General features: G+C 35.2%; 1 pseudogene; it reads right to left on the bottom strand.

Moving 5' to 3' along the window:
* Nucleotides 1-15,676: 15,676 nt before the first annotated feature.
* On the bottom strand, nt 15,677-16,366 carry LOC105865481 (peroxiredoxin-like 2A pseudogene; annotated as a pseudogene).
* Nucleotides 16,367-20,973: the final 4,607 nt, after the last annotated feature.

Here is a 20,973-nt window from a genome sequence, read left to right as displayed (position 1 = left end):
GTAGTATTTCTTATAGTGAAGTAGTTAAAAAACAAATTTCATTTACAATAGCTACAAAAAAATAAAATACCTAGGAATAAATTTATCAAGGAAATAAAAGATCTCTACAATGAAAACTATCAAACATTGATGAAATAAATTAAAGAAGATACTAAAAAATGAAAAGACAGCTAATGTTCATGGAGGAATTAATATTGTTAAAATATCCATACTAGTAGAGACATATTTGTTGGAAGGATATTGAGTAGTTCACAGAATACACAAAAAAAGGCTGGCCGGCCTTTGAAGAATGGATGAAATTAAAAGGGTTAGAGGAGATGAGCAGTCAGTTTGCCTCAAATGGCACAAAAGCAATTTATATAACCAAAAAGTTTATGCTCCCATAATATTCTGAAATTTTTTTAAAAGTAGCCAAGTGACATAGTAGGAACAATCTGGTTAAGATGCCTCCACTACTGCCCTACTGCTGAGCATCATGCTCTTGCCCCCTGCCTCACTCCAAGAATGAAGTTTCAACCACTGCCACTCACAAGTGGTCTCCAAAATGTTAGCAATCTGTAACCAGTACAGAAATTGAAAATAAACATTTAAAAATTTCATAGTATTTGAAAGAGGAATGGAATATTGAGAACCTCTTGAAAACCTAATAATATAAAATTGGGGTTTGCAGTTTTTGTGTCTTTTGTACTTATTCATTTTTCTAATGACTCATTTTTTATTGTCTATTATAAAAGTATCAGTCCCCAGCCAATTGGAAATTTTTTTAAACCTAGCCCTTCAGCACGGATAGTTTGTGAAACCCTGGTCTAAACTGTCATGGCTGGCATTTGACTGACTTCAAAGGTGAAGCCCCAGGTGGGAACACCTGAGTGTTGGGCCTGTGTGGTGTCTGCCATCACAGAGTTAAAAAAAAAAAAAAAGCCATTGTTTTCTGTGTCTGTGTGCCTGTACCAGAGTGAATATCTGCTTCTCTCAGAAGCCTCACAGAAGTCTCTCAGAAGCCTCTCAGAGGTGGGCTCCCCAGATGTAGGTAGGGGTATAGATGCCAACCAGCCAAAAATGTGACAGAGACTGAGAGAGAGATAGAGACACAAACAGATTTATTCTAAGGAATCAGTTCCCACAGTGTGGGGGTTAGCAAGTCTAAAATTTATAGGGCAGTTTAGCAGGACAGAAAATCAGATAGTAGTTGATGTTGCAGTCTTGACTCTAAAATCTGTAGGACAGGCTAGCAGGCTGGAAACTCAGTCAGGGTTTCTATGTTATCATCTTGAGGTAGAGTTCCTTCTTTTCTTCTGTGAGGCCTCAGTTTTGCTCTGAAGGCCTTCAAATAATTGTTAAGGCCCACCCACTAATTATCAAGAATAATCTCCTTTACTTAAGGTCAACTGATTATCAATGTTAATTACATCTACAAAAATACCTTCACAGCAATGTTTACACTAGTGTTTGGCCAAATAATGGGACACCATAGCCTAGCCAAGTTGACACATAAAGTTAACCATCACAGCAACATACCCACTAAATTGTATTAACTGCTTTACAGACTGTTAAGGATTGTGGTGGATAAGTGTGATAACCACTCTCAGTATCACTCTGCACTGAAGGTCCCTGTTAAGTGACAATACAGCAGAGCCAGTCACTGGTACCATATCATGGTGACATTGACTGGCTGGCTTGTTCCCTAAGGGATAGCACCAAAGAACAAATACAAGGATGAGGAAACTGAGCATGTGAGGGAGAGGTGCAACTGAGGGCCAGGGTTTTAGAAGGCAGGCCTGAGGAGAGAGGACAGTGTAGGCTCCAACTGATAGGCATGGGTCTAGGAGGTAGGTATGCAGGAAGAGAAGCTGGAGATGGGCAGACTTCCCTTCTAACACACTTACCTACTTTATCACATTGAAGGGACTGGCCTTGGCAAATAACCTGAAAAATGTTTGTCAATGAGTCTGCATTTCAAATTCCAGAATTTTATTTTCCACACAGAATTGGAAAAAAATAAAAATCATGTTCATTAGAGGAGAAACTAGTCAAAAGATTATATCTCTGGATATTTAAAGTTACTTTTTGACTGAATCGCATTTTATTTGAGGTTTGGTTTTTGGGTGGGATGTTTCTATTATGGGTATGGATGTGGGTGTATTTAATCCCTTCACCACTAAGCCTCTCCATTTTAACTAAGGGGCCCAGTCTTTCAGAAGGCTCAGCATAGTCAGGTCTACAGCTCCACTTGATTCCCCATTTCACTTTGAGCCAACACTGGACTATGGAGCCCATCTCTGTTCACTTTGAACTCCACATTTGGATATTTAACCACAATTTGACTGCAAGAGGAAGAGAACACACTGGGCCTATTTTGAAATTTGTCATGCAGGAAAGCTGTGGGCTCAGTTTCTCCCCATATCTTATTAGCCCATGCAGTCACATACAGATCTCTGGGTCAACCTCCCTAGGAGGAGGAAAGAAATAGAATTTAAACTGAGTTTGAAGTTGATGCTTTAAATTGAAAATGAATGTTTTTCTTGAGGGGATATGGGATCTTTTATTTATTCCAACTTTTTATTACAAACATTTTTAAATGAACAGAGAAGCTGAAATAATTATGCAGTGAACACCCATACACTCACCACCTAGATTCTACACACAACATTTTGTAATGTTTGCTTTATCTCATATCTATCCTTCTATTCATCCCTCTATTATCTATCAGTTCATTTTACTTTTTGGATGCATTTCACAGTAAGATGCAGACATCAGTATAATTTTCCCTTAAACACTTCAGCATGCATACCATTAACTAGATTAAACTGAGTTTTAGGAACCAGGAGTAACAAGAAAGCTTTGGAATCCACCCAAGGTATCATTAAAGAATGGGCAAGATATCCAATACAGCATGGTTGAAGGCAATGATTGTAGAAAAATAAAATCCCTAGGAGGAAAAACTTAAATATAAGTGCAGTTCATGATACAACTTGTTACTTCCCTTGAAGGAGATTACTTTAATGTTTATCTTTAGTCATTATGTGCATATATCTCAATTAGCACTGTACCAGGTGTAATGTGAATATTCATTAAGTATTTTTAACTATTTGTTAGTACATGAAGTTTCCATTATTAATGACTTTATTTCCACTGTGATTATTTAGTTAGCAGCAATATATGTAGACACATTTCCAGGCAAGTACTTGTATAATACACATATATGCATATATATATATTTAGACATTAATTTAAGAAAAGAATGTAGTAGCTTATCTAGTGCCAACCATAATAGAGAGGCACTAAATAGATCAAAGAAATTTTCTTCCTCTGACTCCCAAAGAATATATTTCTTTTATCTTTTATACTATTTTATTTCAAACCTATCTTATTTCTCTTCCTCCTGCTGTTCATTGTACATTACATCGTTTATGGAAGATATCCACTACCTTTTTCTGACTCAAAAATTTGCTTTGAGCTAAAACACCTCCTGACTTTGACAAATGACCAAACCAATCCAGTTTTAACTTGTTGACCTGGGGCAAATAGCATATCTTTTTTGTTTTCAGAAACCTTGGATCCACATTCTTCTCAAGTCTTGTCATGATGCCATTTGTCTCAGGAGGTATCCCTATTCAAGGTAGAAGTATTTCTCACACATCAGTAATAATTAGTATGATCTACTTTGTATTCACCAAATAGCATGTCCTACACTGGGTCCTTCATTGGTTTTGTCCATTCAACAGCTATTTGTGAACTGTGCAGGGTTCTGGAGATACAACAGTGAATAAGGTGAACACGAGAAGCTGAAAATCTCATGCAGGATTATTTGATTTAGTATTAATTATTAGATTACAATTTAAATTGCAATTGAGACAAGTATTAACAAGAAAATGATATTTAGAATAGATAAAACCGGGAAATCCCTTACCTAGTCTGGGAGGATGGCTCAGGGTAGGGAATGGTCAAGGAAGAATTTCCTAAATAAATGACATTTTATTTGAGACTTGATAGATGAGTAAGAGTTGGCCAGGCAGAAAAATCAGGCAAGTACATGCTAGGCAAAGAGAACAGGATATTCAAAAACCCTTGATTAGGAAGGACCTAATTATGATCAAGCCAATACGCTTGGAGCCTTGGGATGCAAAAGAAAGCCATAGAAACGTGCAGAGGGCTAGATCATACAGTCTTGCTGCAGTGTTAAGGATTTTGGTATTCAACCATTTGATAGGCAGCCACTGAAGGATTTTAAGTAAAATTAGGAATTCATCTGATCACATTTGTGTTTTTAGAAGATCACTATAGCTATTATGTTGAAGATGGTGTTTTAGTCAGAATATAGTTTGGGCTAAAGTAACACAGACTCAAAATAACAATGGCTTAAATGAAATGAAAGTTTATTTTTCTATCATGTGAAAGTTTGAGGTATAATTGGACATTGTTCTGAAAAGTCATTAAGAACCTGGCTTCATCTATCTTCTTGTTCTGCCCTCCCTAGATTGTTGCCCCCACCAGCATTGTCCAAGATGGTGCAGCAGTAAAACCACATCTCAACCAGCAGGAATGCCACAACTGATAAAATCTACATATCACTTCCACTTTTGTCCCATAAACAAGAACTTAGTCTAATGGTCACACCCAGCTGCAAGAGAGGGTGGAAAAGAGAGTCTTTATTCTATGAGGCTATGTGCCCAGCTAAAATGTCTGTTACTTTGGAAGAAAGGGAGAATGGATGTTGAATGACAACTGGCAGTTTCTACCATAGATGCATTAGGGATAGTTAAGAGAAGAAACAGGATTACTAGTATAGAAGCACTTGCAGAAGTCTAGGTAGGATACAGTGGTGAGTTGGCCTAGCACACTGGAGTTGAGATGGAGATAAATGAAGGAATTTGAGAAATGTATATGAAGTAGAATCAACAGGACTTATGCATAAGGGCAAAAGAAGAAAAAGATGTAAAGGATAATGTCTAAGTGTCTTAAATGAACAACCAGGAACTTGGTGGCATCATATCCTGAGATAGGAAAGACTGGAAAGCTGCAGACTTATGGGACAATCATAAATTCAGTGTTCAGATTCTTGTCAGATATCTAAGTAGAAATGTCATCAAGGCCAGGGGTTGGGAAACTACAGCCTGTGGACCAAATATGACTCACTGTCCGTTTTTTATTTTGTTGTTATTGTTCTATTGTGATAAAATATGCATAACATAAAAATGCCATTTTAACCTTTAAGTGTACAAGTTAGTGGCAGTAGTTATATTACTAAGGTTGTGTAAAAATCACCACCATTTCCAAAATTTTTCATTACCCCAAATAGAAACCCCATTACTATTAAACAGTTCCCCAATCCCTCTACCCCTCAGCCACTGGTAACCTCAAATCTACTTTCTGTCTCTATAAATTTGCCTATTCTAGGTATTTCATATAATTGGAACAATAAAATATTTATCTTTCTGTGTCTAGCTTATTTCACTTAGTATAATGTTTCAAGGTTCATCCATGTTGAAGAGTGTATCAGAATTTTATTCCTTTTTAAGGCTGAATAATATTTCATTGTGTATATATCACATTTTGTTTATCCAGTCATCTATTGATGGACACTTAGGTTGTTTACACCTTTTAGCTATTGTGAATACTGATGCAATAAGCTTTAGAGCATACAAGTATCTCTTTGAGTTCCTGTTTTCAATTCTTTTGGGTATACCTAAGAGTGGAATTGCTGGGTCATATGGTAATTCTGTTTAACTTTTTGGAAAACAACCAAACTGTTTTCCATGGTGGCTGCACCATTTTACATTCCAACTAGCAAAGTACAGGGGTCCAAATTTCTCCACATCCTCACCAATGCTTGTTGCTATTATTATTATAGACATCTTAGTAGTAGTTGTGAAATGGTATATCATTGTGGTTCTGATTTACATTTCTTTAATGACTAACTATGGTGATCATCTTTTCATGTACTTATCACAATTTGTATATACTCTTTGGAGACTTGTCTATTCAAGTCTTTTATCCATTTTTAATGAGGCTGTTTATCTTTTTGTCACTGAGTTGTAGGAGTTCCTTACATAGATACTAAATCCTTATATAGATACTAAATCTGGATACTAAATCCTTATTAGATACATGATTTGCAAATCTGTTCTCTCATTCTGTGGGTTGCTTTTATAATCACTTGAGAGAGTACATTGATGAAAAAAGGTTTTATTTTGATGAAGTCCAACTGATTTATTTTTTATTTTGTGGCTTGTGCTTTTGGTGTCATATAAAATTCATTGCAAAATCTAAGCTCATAAAGTTTTTCCTTTATGCTTTCTTCTGAAAGTTTTAGGATTTTAACTCTTATATTTAGATCATTGACCCATTTTGAAATAATTTTTGTATATGATTTGAGGCAGGAGTCCATCTTCATTCTTTTGTATATGGATATCCAGTTTTCCCAGCAACATTTGTTGAGACTACTCCCTGTTCAAAGGACTCGGCACCCTTATCAAAGGTCAATTGGTCTTAGGTGTATGGGGTTAGGGTAGGTCTTGGAGTTTATTTCTGGGGCCTCAATTCTATTCCATTGATTTATATGTCTATCTTTATGCCAACACCATGATGCTTTGATTACTATAGCTTTATAGTAAGTATTAAAATCAGAACGTGTGAGTTCTCCAACTTTGTTCTTTTTTTAAGTTCAAAATATTACAGAGGTACAAACGTTTTGGGTTACACGGATCACTTTTGTAATGCTTGAGTCAGGGTTATAAGTGTGCCTGTCACCCAGATAGTGCTCATTGTGCCTGTTAGGTAGGTTTTCACCCATCCCCTCCTCCACCCTACCCTCTGCTTGATTTCCAATGAGTTTTACTTTCCTCTGTGCACATGTGTGCTCATTGATTAGTTCCAATTAAATAGCGAGTATGTGTGGTGTTAGTTTTTCCATTTTTTAAATAATTCACTTAGGATAATGGTCTCTAGTTCCATGAAAATCATTGCAAAAGGCATTAATTTGTCCTTTTTATGGATGTGTAGTATTCCATAGTATATATGTACCACATTTTGTTAATCCACTCATGACTTGATGGGCACTTATGTTGATTCCACATCTTTGCAATTGTGAATTGTTCTGTAGTAAACATTTGCATGCAAGAGTCTTTTTGATGAAATGACTTCTTTTCTTTTGGGTAAATACCCAATAGTGGGATTGCTGGATCAAATGGTAGGTCTACTTTTAATTCTCTGAGGAATCTCCACACTGTTTTTCATAGATGTTGTACTAATTTGCAGTCCCACCAACAGTGTATAAGCATTCCTTTCTCTCTGCATGCACACCAGCATCAATTGTCTTTGGAATTTTTTTAAAAAGCCACTCTAACTGAGGTTTCTGATGACTAATGATGTTGAGCATTTTTCATAGGTTAATTGGCCATTTGTTTATCTTCTTTTGAAAAGATTCTGTTCATTTCTTCTGCCCACTTTTTTTATTTTTTTATTTATATTATGTCATAGTATTACACTTAACACTTATTAACACTTTGGTTAAATTAATTGCCTTTGCATGCCCATCCCCCAGACAGTGTGCACCATATATATTAGGTGTGAATTTACCTCTCCCTGCCTCCCACCTCCCACTTGCCTGACAAGTTATGAGTGTGACTTCCCATATGTGCACATTAGTGTTGATCACTTAGTACCAATTTAATGGTGAATACATATAGGATTTGTTTTTCCATTCTTTTGAAACTTCACTTAGAAGAATGGGCTCTAGCTCCATCCATGTATTATTACAATAGTTAGTTCACCATTTTTGTGGATGAGTAGTATTCCATGATATACATATGACACATTTTATAAATCCACTCATGTATTGATAGGCATTTGGGCTGTTTCCACATGTCTGAAATTGTGAATTGTGCTGCTATAAACATTTGAGTGCAGATATCTTTTTTACAGAATGTCTTTTTTTTCCTTTGGTAGATGCCCACTACTGGGATTACTAGATCAAATGGTAGTTCTACTTTTAGTTCTTTGAAGTATCTCTATTCTACTTTCCACAGAGGTTGAAGTAGTTTGCAGTCCCACAAGTAGTGTATGAGTGTTCCTATCTCTCCGGATCCATAACAACATTTGTTGTTTTGGAATTTTTTTATGAAAGCTGATCTGACTGGAGTTAAGTGATATCTCATTGTGGTTTTGATTTGCATATCCCTGATGATTAGAGATGTTGAGCATTTTTTCATATGTTTATTGGCCATTAGTCTATCTTCTTTTGAAAAGTTTCTGTTCATGTCCTTTGCCCACATTTAATGGGGTTGTTTGATTTTTGTCTCGCTGATTTTCCTGAGTTCTATGTAGATCCTTGTTATCAGCCCTTTATCAGATGTATAGCATGCAAATATTTTCTCCCATTCTGTAGGTTGTCAATTTGCTATAATGATAGTTTCCTTGGCTGTGCATAAGTTTTTAAATTTGATCAGGCCCCATTTATTTAATTTTGTTGTTCCTGTGATTGTTTTTGGGGTGTTCTTCATAAATTCTTTGCCTAGGAAAATGTCTATATGAGTTTTTTCAACATTTTCTTCTAGAATTATTGTGGTTTCATGCCTTAGGTTTAAATCTGTTATCCATCATGAGGTGATTTTTGTGAGAGGTGAGAGGTGCTGATCCTGTTTCAGTCTTCCATATGTGGCTATCCAATTTTCTCAGCACCATTTATTGAATAGGGATTCTTTTCCCTAGTGTATGTTTTTGTCTGCTTTGTCAAAGAGCTGATGGCTATATGGGGATGGCTTTTAATGTTTTCTGTTTGTTTGTTTTTTCTTGCTGACTTGCTTGAGTTCTTTGTAGATTCTAGTCATTAGGCCTTTACTGAACATATATCTTGCAAATATTTTCTACCATTCTGTAGGTTGTCTATATGTTCTGTTAATTATTTCCTTAGCTATGCAAAAGTTTCTTAATTTAATGAATTCTCATTTATTTATTTTTATTGTTGCTATTATTACTATTGGGGTCTTCTTCATAAATTCTTTGTCTAGGCTGATATCTATGAGTTTTTACAACATTTTATTCTAGAATTCTTATTGTTTTATGCCTTACATTTAAGTCTTTTATCCATCTTAAATTAATTTTCATGAATTGTGATAGATATGGATCATGTTTCATTCTTCTTCATGTGGCTATCCAATTTTTCCAATATCATTTATTAAATAGGGCTTCTTTTCCCCAGTGTATATTGTTATCAGCTTACTCAAGGATCAGTTGGCTATATGTGGAAGGTTTTATATCTGGCTTTTTTGTTCTTATATATTAGTCTATGTCTCTATTTTTGTATCAATACCATAATGTTTTGGTTACACTATCCTTGTAGTATAGTTTGAAGTCTGGTAATGTGATGGCTCCAGATTTGTTCTTTTTACTTAAGATTGTTTTGGCTATTCAGGGTATTTTCTGGTTCTAAATGAAGCATAGAATTATTTTCTCTAGATTTATGAAATATGAAATTGGGATTTTGATAGAGATTGCATTGAATCTGTAAATCACTTTGGGTGTTATGGATATTTTAGCAATGTTGATTCTACCAATCCATGATCATGAGATGTTTTTCCATTTGTTATGTCATCTGTGATTTCTTTCCTTAGTGTTTTGTAGTTCTCTTTGTAGAGATTTTCCACCTCCGTGGTTAGGTGTATTCCTAGTTTTATTTACTTTGTAGCTATTGTGCATGGTATTGAGTCTTTGATTTGACTCTCAGCTTTAGTGTTATTGGTGTATAGGAATGCTATTGATTTTTGTACATTGATTTTCTAATGTGAGACTTTGCTGAATTTATTTATCAATTCCAGGATTCTCTTAGTGGAGTCTTTGGGATGTTCTCTATATAAGATCATCATCAACAAAGAGCAATAGTCTAACCTCTTCTTTCCTTATTTGGACACCCTTTATTTATTTTTCTTGAATGATTGCTCTGGCTAGGAATTCCAGCACTATGTGAAAGAGAAGTGGTGACAAAGGGCACCCTTATCTTGTTTCAGTTCTTAGTGAGAATGCTTTCAACTTTTCCCCACTCAGTATCATGTTGGCTGTGAATTTGTTGTATATGGCTTTTATAATTTTTAGAGATATTCCTTCTATGCCTATTTTATTGAAGATTTTTAGCATGAAAGGGTGCTGAATTTTGCTGTATGCTTTTTCTATATCTGTTGAGATGATAATATGGTCGTTGTGTTTGTTCTGTTTTTGTGTGAAATATGTTCATTGATTTGTGTATGTGGAATCACCCTGGTATCCCTGAGATGAAGCCCTCTTGGTCATGGTGGATTGTTATTTTTTTTTGATGTGCTGTTGAATTCAGTTTGCTATTATTTTTTTGAGGATTTTTGCATCTATATTAATAAGTGATATTAATCTGTAGTTTTCTTTTTTTATTGTGTCCTTTCCTAACTTTGGCATCAAGGTGATACTGGCTTCATAGAATAAGTTGGAGAGGATTCCCTCCTTGTCAATGTTATGAAATAATTTTTGCAGTATTAGCACCAGGTCTTCTTTGTAGGTCTGATAAAATCTAGCTGTGAGTCCATCTCTTTCAGGGCCTTTTTTGTTAGAAGGTTTTATTATTATTATTATTATTATTACTGCTTCAATCTTTCTCCTCATATTTCATCAGTTCAGGAGTTCTATTTCTCTCTGATTGAAACTTGGGAGGCTGTGTGTTTCCAGGAATTTGTCTATTTCCTTTACATTTTTGAATTTATGTGCATAGAGATTTTTTCATCGTATTCACAGATGATATTTTGTATTTCTGTGGTACTGGTTGTAATATGTTATTTTTCATTTCTAATGGAGCTTATTTGGGTCCTTTCTCTTCTATTCCTGGTTAATTGAGCAAGAGGTCTATCAATTTTGTTTATCTTTTCAAAGAACCAACTTGTTATTTCATTGATGGTTTGTACTGTATTTTTGTTTTCCATTCTGTCTAGTTCTGTTCTGAACTTACTTAGTTCTTTTCTCCTGCTGACTTTGGGTTTGGTTTGTTCTCCTTTTTCTAGTTCCTTGAGATATGTCATTATATTATTAATTTGTGATCTATCCGTCTTTTTGGTGTAGGCATATGAGGGTATGAATATTTATCTTAGGAGTGCTTTTGCTGCATCCCATAGGTTTTGGTAGCTTGTGTCCTCTTTGTTGCTCAGTTCAAGAAATCTTTTTATTTCCATCTCCATTTCATTCTTGAGCCAATAATTATTCGGCAGCAGGTTGTTTAATTTCCGTAACTTTGTGTATAATTGAGCTTTTCTCTTGGAGTTGATTTCTAGTTTTATCCCACTGTAGTTTGCAAAGATACATGATATGATTTCTTTCTTTTTTTTTTTTGCATTTGTTAAGACATGTTTTGTGGCCTAAGATATGATCAGTCTTGGAGAATGTTCCAGGTACTGATGAGAAGAATGTATATTCAGCAATTTGGGGGTAAAATGTTCTGTAAAGTGTGTTAGGTCCATTTGTTCTAGAGTCCTATTTCCATCCAGTGTTTATTTATTCATTTTCTGCTTGGATGATCTGTCCAGTTCTTTCAGTGGGGTGTTGAAGTCCCTGGTAATTATGATGCTGCTAACTGTCTCTTTATTTAGATCCAGTAGAATTTGCTTTATAAATATGGGGACTCCTGTGTTAGGTGCATAAATATTAGGATTGTTATGTCTTCTTGTTGAATTGCTCTCTTTACCGTTGCATCCTGAGTCTTTGTTTTTCTTTACTATTGTCGATTTAAAGTCAATATTATCTGGTAAGGGAATGGCTCCACCTGCTTTCATTTGGTTTCTGTTTGCATGTGATATTTTTTTTTCCAGCCCTTCACCTTGAGTCTGTTTGAGTCTTTGTTGGTTAGATGTGTTTCCTGGAGATAGCAGATACTTGGCTTGTGTTTATTCATTCATTCAGCCAGCCTATATCTCTTGAGTGAGGCATTCAGATCACTCATGATGATTGATAAAATTGATATGTGGGATGCTGTTCTGTTCATCCTGTTGGGTAGTACATTATTTCTTTGTTTCTCTTCTTGTGCTATTTTTTTACATGAGCTCTGAGCTTTAGCTTTTGGATAATTTCATATTGGAGGGTGCCTATGGTGCTTATCCATGTATGATGCAGTTCTGAGTATTTACTGCAGGGAAGGTCTGGTCTTGACAAATTCCCTCAGTGTTTGCTTGTCTGGAAATATCTTTATTTCTCCCCCATATAAGAAACTTAGTTTTGCAGAATACAAAATTGTAGGCTAGCAGTTGTTTTGTTTAAAAAGACTGAAGATGGGGCCCCAATCCCCTCATGGTTGTAAAGTCTCAGTTGAGAAGTCTGAGGTTAGCCTGATGGGTTTTCCTTTGTAAATTACTTGATATTTTCACCTCATGACTTGCAGGAGCTCCTCCTTTGCATTGACTTTGGCCAGTCTGATGACTATGTGTCTTGACGATTGCCTCTTTGTAATGAATCTCCCAGGTGTTTGTTGAGCTTCTTGTACCTGGGTGTCTACATCGCTAGCAAAACCAAGGAAGTTTTCCTCAATTATTCCCTCAAATAATTTTCCAGCTCTTGTGCACTTTCTTCTTCACCCTCAAGGATGCCTATGATTCTTATATTTGGCTATTTTACATAATCCCATATTTCTTGTAGGCTTTATCCATCCTCTTATTTCTTTATTTTTGACTTACTGAGTTACTTCAAAAGAGTTGTCTTCAAGCTCTGAGATTCTCTCTTCTGCCTGGTCTAGTCTATTCTTAAAACTTTCACTGTGTTTTGTATTGTCTTAAATTAGTTTTCATTTCCTGAACTTCTATTTGTTTTATTAAATATGCTGAAATTCTTTTTATGTTCAGGTATGTTTATTTATTTATTTTAAAATTTCATATTACAGGGGTACAAATGCTTTGGTTACATATATTGCCTCTGCACCACCCACATCAGAGCTACAAGCATGCTCAACCCTCACACATTGTGCACTCCACCCATTACGTGTGAATACCCATACCCTCCTCCCCTCTACCACCTGCCAAACACCCCATGAATGTGACTTCCATATGTGTATATAAGTGTTGATCAGTTAGTACTAATTTAATGGTAAGTACATGTGGTGCTTATTTTTCCATTCTTGTGATACTTTACTTAGAAAATGGGCTCCAGCTCCATCCAGGATAGTGCAAGGGGTATTAGTTCATCCTTTTTATGGCTGAGTAGAACTCCACGGTATATATATACACCACATTTTATAAATCCACTCATGTATTAATGGACACTTGGGTTGTTCCTAGATCTTTGAAATTGTGAATTGTGCTGCTATGAACATCCGAGATATCACTTAACTCCAGTGAGAATGGCTTTTATCAAAAAGTCCCAAAACAACAAATATTGGCATGGATGCTGAGAGAGTCTTACACTGATGGTGGGACTGCAAACTAGTATGACCTCTGTGGAAATTAATATGGAGATACTCAACTCAAAGTAGAACTACCATTTCATCCAGCAATTCCAATATTGGGTGTTTACCTAAAGGGAAAAAAGACGTTCTATAAAAAAGGCATCTGCACTCAGATGTTCATAGTATCCATAGATTTTAGTATCCATGGGTGGTCTTGGAACCAATACCCCATGGATACCAAGGGACAACCATATATCATTCAAGATACTGTCATGAAATTTATGGCACACTCAAATTAGGTAAATGAGAAGAATTTAATAAAGAATATTTACAAATGTGTTAGCTGGGTATAGACAAACCAACAAAGGGTGGTGATGTATCCCATGCTTAGCAACATTGGAGAAATCATTACTACCCTTAGGCTTGGGAGGGCAAAAGGGAACAGTTATCATTATCTGGAGAGAGTACCTATAGGAAAGGGCTTCCTAATAGGTGTTGTCAACTTCAATTGAGAAAGGCAGTCAACTCACAGAGGTCCATAAGATCTTTGTTTAATCTCCTGGCAGGTCTTCCCATTTGTCAAACCCAACTCAAAGGTAGAGGACTAGGAATTTCATTGAAATAGTCTATTAAGCTCAGCCTTCCTGGGTATGTGACACAGTGGAGATGGCTTTAGAGTGGCCTTTAAAAATAGCGAAAAGAATATATCCAGCATGGAGAGTGGTATCTTATAAACAAAACAAGTTTCTCAGAAAGTGAGAAAGAAGCAGATGCAGAGAAAAGTGGAGAGATTTTCCTTTAATTGGAAAATAAAACTCCCCTCCATTGTAACAAGAGAGAAAAGGGACATTCAATGTGTTAACAGTGGACTTATAAATATGATGGCAGGAAGTTGATGGGATTATGATAAGATGGCTTGTTTACTCTTCAAAGTACAAACTACCATCTCTTAAGAGTAAAGAATGTGAACAAGAACAGTAGAGGTCTGAGAGTTGAAAATGCATGAAAAGTTATTGAAAGGAGTTGGAGGACAAACTGATCAGAGAAATCAAGTCAGTTGGCCAGCCATCCCCAAAGCCCAGATGAGCTTAGTCAACATGAATTTAAAGTGAACACAGATCTGATTAGTTTTTTGATTTTCTCCAGTTGTTCTTAAAATATAATCTTTTAAAATACTTGCAAATATTAATATTATTTTTTAAATACCCACAACAATCCCACAAAGTAGGCATTGTTATCCATATTTCACGAGTAAGAACACTGGGATTCAGAGACATTAAATGATTTACTAAGGTTTACCCAGTTAATGGGTATGTTAGGGCTTGACCCAGTTCTTTATGCATGATGCTAGAATCACCTCACTCAACAAACACTGGTATGAATGATTGCAAATTATTTCCCTAACAAAACACAAACAAGAAGAGAAAACAGGTAGAATTTAATAGTCAAAGGAGGACAGGAAAATAGAAATCAAGCATGTGAGAAGGAATGGAAGACAAAGTGGATTCTGAACAAATAGTATACCCAGGACAAGATTATTTATTGGTTAATGGTACTCTGCGTCATGAGGTCATATATAAAGCCCTTCATATGAATTATTGGTATCATGTATACTAAAGTACATATAGAAGAAAACCTGATTAGAAGATATCACAGTGTCTCTGAGGTCATACATAATTTTTTCAGTATTATGGTAAATGTTTTTATTATTAGTTTTATATACAGATGATTTCTGATACATAATTTTATTAGAGCTAGAGATGATCATTTCTTCTAGAAAAACAAATCTCTGGGGTTAGAATGGAAGACAATGAAACAAGAGATCTCACTTTATTATTTATCTTGATCAAACTAATCTGGACCATATGAGTTATACTTTGACATTATATAACAAGTTATTAATAGAAACCATAGAAGTCAAAAACCTTATATTCTCCAATCTCCCAATCAATCTTCCTTAGATTTTTGAAGACATAAAAATAAAAATTATTTCAAATAACAGTATTCAAACACCATATACATTTGTAATGATGTGGAACAATTTCAAACCTCATATTTTTTCAGATTTTAGCGAAAATAACCCTTACAGGTTTCTTAGATTTCTGTTAGCTTTGTTTTGGGGCTACTTTGCCTTACTGGGCATAAAGAGAAGAAGTATTAAAATATGCTAACAATCCATACTGAGAACACAGCACAGGTGAGTTTTTAACTCCTTAGGGACATGTGGAAACCCGACACCTTCCCAGAACCCTGGTGGGTGCCTCTAGTCATCCTGCCTCAGGAAGCTTCACACATTCATTTTTTCTCTGAGGTCGAAGTCTGTGGCTTGATCTTCCTAGCAGCTTCCCAAACAGAAAGTGGGTTTACTTTGTCTCCAAATTCTTTTTCTCGGTGCTCGAGAAGAATGCCCTGTTTTCCTGGTCCCACCACAAAAACTCCCCCGAGGATGAAGCCTTCACCTTCCAGGTTTCCGGAGAATCCTTCATTCCAGGCTCAGAAGAAGTTATACCACCTCCCCACCCCCACCCCCAGATGGATGAATCCCATAAACATCATCTTGCGCCTTTGTGGACCATAGAACCTTTTCTTTTCATCCAGGAAGATTCCTTCTTTGAAATAAGGCTGGAAGTCCTTCACTTCAGTCCTGATGTGCTCCTTCACCACTGCATAGAGAGAGACACCCAGTTCATCCAACTTTGGTTTCAGGGAGGACAGGTCTGCAGCCTCTTCACAACAGAGGAAACAGCCTGGCCTCAGCACAGCCATGATCACAGCTCCATTCTTTTCCCACAGCTCCTTTGCTTTGAAAGTCCTTGGTTCCTTCTCTAATGTTTTCAGGTCTATATCCTCCAGATACTCCAGCGCTGCTTTCTGCAGCTTGGACAGAAACACGTCTGTGTTGGCCGGGAGCAGTGCCAGGGCAGCAGCCCCCAGGGCTCTTGCACCAATGGACCACATCCCCATGGTGAAGAAACTTGGATCCAGGAACGCTCCTTGCCGCTTGCCTTCTCTGGCGCCCGACTCGGGGACGCAAATGGACCAAACCCTCCCCAGCCTCAAGGGTCCCAGGGGTGGGCCCAGCCCATATATATTTTTATGAGGTTTGTGCAACCCTGTTATGTCGGGTGATTATATTTCAAACTAAAACATTTTGAAGTGAAAAAAATAAAATTACATGCTTTCCGGTCATGATATTTATTGACCAGAAACTGGACTAATTTCACTGATAAAATTTAAAAATTTTATATTCAAACTATTTTCAAATATGAAATCCTTTTAAAAATAGCATTATTTTCATGTTTAAAAAACCCTTTAAAATTATTTTCCAAAATTTAAAAATATATAAGCAGAACATTCTTGGTACATATTCATGCACTTTAATCAGTTTATTAGCTGTATCTATTTCTAATACCATGCCATGGACATTTTTTCTACAAATGTGTTTATTGAAAGAGTTTATTAGAATCATCTGCAATATTCTTCAAAGTTGCAGTTAATAAATTTGAAAGTTTTGACCACTTTAATTAGTTCTTTACTGAAGACTATATTTTTAATTGAGAAAATATTCTTTTATAGATGCTAAGGTCTCTAGTAAGTTTAGAGCAAGTTCTGCTAATTAGAGAATATTCTCAATTCTAATTATTTTACTGAAAAATGTATTAATATTTTGAAGGGTACTGTCTTTTTGCTTCTATTTAAGGTTCTTCAAAAAATATTTTTATGTTATAAAACTCATTAGCCAGGTGTTGCGGCACATACCTGTAGTCCTAGCTCCTAGGTAGGCTAAAGTGGGAGGATCACTTGAGCCTGAGTTTGAGGCTGCACTACAGCCTGGGCAACATAGTGGGACCCTCATCTCTAAAAACTGTTTTCTGTGTTTATGATTTTTTTTGAATGGTTCACCAAATTTAAATCCTACAGAATCAAGGCTTTGTTCAAGTTTATTATATTCCAGTATGGATTATAAATTTATTGAGTTAAAATTAGAGATGAATCAAATTAAGATATTACAAATTGCAGTTATAAAATGTCAAAATTAAAACTTGTATGCAATTTGGGCTCTCATCATATAATGTTAGCTGTCATATTTCAATGTCTGCCTATATACAAGTTTTGTTTCTATAATTGCAGTTTGTTAAGAGCTTCAGAAGCTGAAAATTTTTGGTACTCCATTTCTTGAGTACTTTGATGAGAGATTTTCAAATGATTTTAAACAAAATGCAACCTAAATTTAAATGACTTGTTTATAATAATATTCATTACTCTCTAGGACACTTGAGTTAATTAACAAAGTACTTTTTTAAGGGTTCAAACATTTTTAAAATCAGAGTCATGACTGGAAACACAAAGAGGATCATGTACTGCCATGCTAAAATTTTCTTGTCTATGTTCCACATCAGATTTGTCACAAAACTTTGCAATTCAATTATTATAAATGTGTATATGTAAATACATTTGCAAATGTTGACAACTATTGCTTCTATTTCAATTTGTAGATTATTACAGTGTAAATACAATGATGAATTATATATGCTCTATAACCGATTCCAAGTGTATTTCTGCTCCATAAGTTTCTTAATTTAGTAAGCACATTGCTTTTACTAAGATAATTACATTCCACCTAAATTTGTATTTGTGTTACATCACAAAATATTTCATCTTCAATACTGGATTTTTAAACTGAATTTACAAATAAGTATTATCATTAAAGTCAGGTGTTTCACTTTTAACAAGACGAATTTCCAAAAGCTATAATTTCCATAAATTGGATGAAAAAATTAGGCCATTACTGAAATTAACTGATTTTCCATTTGAAGTGTCTGATGTCACTGATATAAAACAGGTATCATTAACTGTTTGTAAAAATCTTTTTCTGATAATGGAGCTGACCCACTAACACCTATCACTTCACTCTTTGTACTTACATGGGAAAACATGAAATGGAAAATTGAATGAAATTACTTTAGAGGAATCATCACTTTATCTAATTGAAAAGCCATGCTTCACAAAATCCTATGTAAATTCACCTTCTGCAGCTAACTTTTGAAATATATGCTGCTGTTTTTTAAGCAGATTTGGGTTGGTGATATCACTATGACTTTCCAGTTGGATGGTAAATGCTCACAAAAGATTTTGAACAGTTTATACGGTCACCATCTTTTTTTTTTTTTTTTGAGAAATAGAAATTTAGTACTCAATTATTCACAGAACATGTATTCTTTTTCTCTTTACCATTGGAAATTCATTGCTTTAGAGAGGGTATATTTGCAAAATAAAATGACATTACCAAACAGAAAAACAAGTATATAGTTGTAGATTTACACCTTAACATAAATAACAAAACTACTGCAGCAAGACTGTTTAAATAGTTTTTTCTGTGCTTTACAGAAGGATTGTTCAACCTCCATTTGCCATGTGCATTTCACTTACACCTAACCCGTAGTTTCTCACATTTCTTGCTGACTCTGAACTAGTGGCAGCTTTATGCATCTTGCTAGCTGTAGCATGTGCCACAGCAGAAGTGACTGACCAACAGATGCAACAGCATCAAATATACCACCTGAGACCAGGAATTAGCAATCTCTAACTAATTAAGTCCAAGAGAACTTTGTTTTACAAGCAAGCTCCTTGCAGGCTGTCCTTGAAAGAGAGATGTTTGTTACCTAGCATCTGGATAGAGTTTTCATGTTTCACATGTAACCATGTGTTACAGTGAAAACTCTATATACTACTCATACATCTCAAATACTACTAAATGAGACAATTCTATGCTTTGCAATCTACTTATTGAATCTGTAGATTGCTTTGGTTAATATGATCATTTTAATCATATTGATTCTTCCAATCCATGAGCATGGGGTTTTTTTTATTTGTTTGTGTCATCTATGATTTCTTTCATCAGCATCTTGTAGTTCTCCTGGTAGATATCTTTCACCTCCTTAGTTAAATGTATTCCTATATATTTAACTATTTTTAATTTGTAATAATTATTTAATTTGTAAATATTATTTCATTTGTAACAATTTAATTTGTATTATTTAATAAATTGGATTGAGTTCTTGATTTGGTTCTTTGCTTGATAGTTATTGGTATATACAAAATGCTACTGGCTGGGCACAGTGGCTCACACCTGTAATCCTAGCACTCTGGGAGGCCAAGGCAGGAGGACTGCTCAATATCAGGAGTTCTAGACCAGCCTGAGCAAGAGCAAGACTTTGTCTCTACTAAAAATAGAAAAATTAGCAGGGCGTGGTGGCACATGCCTGTAGTACCAGCTATTTGGGAGGCTGAGGCAGGAGAATTGCTTGAGCCCAGGAGCTTGAAGTTGCTGTGAGCTAGTCTGATGTCACAGCACTCTATCCCAGGTGACAGAGCGAGACTCCATCTCAAAAGAAAGAAAGAAAGAAAGAAAGAAAGAAAGAAAGAAAGAAAGAAAGAAAGAAAGAAAGAAAGAAAGAAAGAAAGAAAATGCTACTGATTTTTGTATGTTGGTTTTGTATCCTGAAACTTCATTGAAGTCATTTATCAAATTTAGGAGTCTTTTGGAGGAGTTTTTAGGGTTTTCTACATATGAGATAATATCATTAGCAAACAGAGGTAATTTGACTTCTTCCTCTCTAATTTGGCTGCCTTTTATTTATTTCTCTTGAATCCAAAAGGTGGGAGGGGTGAGAGGGGTGAGGGATGAAAAATTGCCTATTGGGTAAAATGTACACTATTTGGGTAATAGGAACACTAAAAATCCAGACTTCACCAGTACGCAATATATCCATGTAACAAAACTGCACTTGTACCCCCTAAATATATACAAATTTTAAAAAAGAAATATACTTTACCTGGTATTAATATACCCACTCTTGCTTGTGCTTGTGTTGTTGTTGTTGTTAATATTTGCATGGTACATCTTCTTTCATCCTTTTCTTTTCAACCTACCTGTGTCATTGTATTTGAAGTGAATTTCCTGTAGACAGAATATAGTTGGATTATGGCTTTTTAAATCCACTCTGCCAGTCTCTGTTTTTTAATTGGTATATTTAGACTATTTTAATTTAATGTAATTATTTTAATTTAATGTAATTATTGATAAGTTAGGGCTTATACTGCCATTTTATTATTTTTTGTTTATTTCTTATTTTTTTATATTTCTCACTTTTCTATTTTCTCTTTTCTAACCTTCAAGTGGGTTACTTGAACATTTTTTATGTTTTTATCTTGATTTATTTATAGTATTTTTGAATGTTTCACTTTGTATAATTTAGTAACAGCCAAGGGTGTCCACTCTCCTTACCACTCATATTCACCATAGTACTAGAAGTTCCAGTCAGTCTCTTAAGGCAAGAAAAAGGAATGAAATGCATACAGATTGAAAAGAAAAAAATAAACCATCTCCGCTTTCAGGTGACATGCTGTCTATGTAAAAAAATCCAAATAATTAACAAAATAAAAACTCTTAGAAATAATAAGTGAATTTATCAAAGCCTTGGGAACAAAATCAACAAACAAAAATTAATCTCAATTCTATATACTAACACTTAAGTGTACATATAGTCATAACATTCATTGAGTGTCAGACAGATGGGAAGGGGGATTGA

This window comes from Microcebus murinus, chromosome X (assembly GCF_040939455.1).
Source record: "Microcebus murinus isolate Inina chromosome X, M.murinus_Inina_mat1.0, whole genome shotgun sequence".
NCBI classification, from domain to species: Eukaryota; Metazoa; Chordata; class Mammalia; order Primates; family Cheirogaleidae; genus Microcebus; species Microcebus murinus.
Note: the sequence above shows the minus strand (reverse complement) of the source record. Positions and strands in the feature narration are given on the sequence as shown.